Source organism: Podarcis melisellensis (genome assembly GCF_964234715.1).
Source record: "Podarcis melisellensis genome assembly, chromosome: 1".
Classification (NCBI taxonomy): domain Eukaryota; kingdom Metazoa; phylum Chordata; class Lepidosauria; order Squamata; family Lacertidae; genus Podarcis; species Podarcis melisellensis.
The window spans coordinates 9,249,454-9,251,523 of NC_138528.1; positions in this window are offsets into that span (position 1 = coordinate 9,249,454).

A 2,070-nucleotide genomic window follows, 5' to 3' on the forward strand; every position below is an offset into this window, starting at 1 on the left:
TACAGCGCGCGGGGGACTTGCCGAGCAGGCGGCTCGGTTTGGGGGCAGCTCGTGGGCCGGTAAAACGGTCTTTATGGGCCGCATGTTGCCGACCCCTGGTGTAGACAATCCTAAGCAATGGACTGATGGTCTGACTCCGCACAATACAGCTTCCTGCGTTCCTAACATAAAAGGAGCAGGATGAGAGAACAACCCCTTGTTGGCATAACGGTTACATAAGGGCCTTAGTTTTGCATCTACCTGGAGACGGAGGGCGGAGAGGAGGCCTGGAGATGGAGGAGAGAGGAGAACTAAGCAGCCACTCCCTACCAGTGTGTTTTGCCTAAAAATAATTAAGTCTTGCAGCCAGATTCTGGGCTTAGAATAGCTGGGTTCTGCAACCTATGTAAAGTGTGCATCTTTTTAGGATAGGGGCAGACCCCATGACCCTGACTAATTGAGGTCTTACTCAGTCTTTCCTCTGGCTTGCAGTTTCAGGAGGCGTTGCCCACACCCTTTTTCTGGGATATATTTTCATAGCCAGAGACTTGTTTTCTTTGTGTGTTTTGTAATAGGAAACTGAGTCCTGGTCCCACATTCAGTGCTTCCCACCCCCAGCCTTCCTCAGAAACAGCAGCATGCACACAGGGCAGTCTAGCAGACCTCGCACAACTTGTATTCTTTCGGATTTGCCAAGCCAATGTCAACCCTGAATAATGTATGTGTTCTGTGCAAGTTAACACGTGCTTCCTTTTTCCCTTGCAGATATAGCAAGTAAACTTCTAGGGCAGTCCATTGACGAGAAGGGACTCCCGCAACTTACCAGCTATGACTGTGAAGTAAACGCACCCATACAAGGCAACCGCAACTTGCTACAGGGTGAAGAGTTGCTCAAAGCCCTGGATCAAGTCAACTGAGCTTTCCCCACACACAATTGTTCTGTTTTCTTGGACACTGGTGACCCACCACCTAAAAGCAGTCTATTTATATTTTCTATATCTGATTTTAGAAGCCTGGCTACAAATACTGCACTAATTCAGTTAGTTTGGTTCTAATCCCCTTTCTACTTTGGACAGTCTTTTAAAAACAACAATGTTCTTTATGTAACAACAGTAACTTGGCTAATGGTGCATTTTTTTTTGGTACATAAACAATCAAAAGTCCAGTATGTTTAGAACACACTTGCAATGGCAGCTTTGAAGTAGGCACCTTTTTAAAAAGTATTTATTTTTTATTTTGGATCAAGCGTTTTTGTCACTGAAAATATTTCTATCAAGTGAATCACCACCGCGGTGAAACTGTCTAAGCCTTCTCTCACGTGGTTGAAGGCATTGTGTGCTCTGATGTTCAGATAAATTTTTACTTTACTTTTTTTAAAGAAGAGAAACATTTCTTTGCAGCGGTGCATTTGTAGCCACAATCGCACAATCTATTTTCTTAAGAAAATAAAAATGAAATGCCAGCAGTTCCTCAGGCAATATATACTGCATTTATAAAGCTAGTTTTTAAAGAAAACATTTTTTTTATTTCTTTTCTCTTCCACTTGTTTATGTTTACTGCCTGTGAAATCATGTAGAAATTTTGGAGTAATTCTATTTTTTTGTCATGTTGTACTCGAAAAAGAGGGTTCTTAAATGCTGTGTTTTAATGTCCGTGTATGGTTCGGGGGAAAGAGATTTCGATCTGGAGGGGCTAGCAACATTTTGGGCATTTTTAAGTTGCATAAGAGATGACCAGGGAGAGGGTTATAAAATTATGATTAGTCGTGGAACAAGCAGATAGGAGATTCCCCCCCTCCTTTTTGCAATATTTAAACTCTGGCTTTCCCAGTGAAGATTGTTTCAGGACAGAAGGCATTTCTTCACGCAATGCATTAATTCACTACGACAATGTGGTGGCGGCCATTGACTTATATGGCTTTTTAAAAGATTACCCATGGAAGATAGGCCTATTGGTAGCTGCCTGCCACAATAGCGGAGTGGAATCTGTGTTTGGGGGGGGTGTGGACCTCTGAATGCCACTTTGCAGGGGAGAGCGGCTGTTGTTTTCACACCCTATTTCTGAGCTTCATCAATGCATCTGGCCGGACCT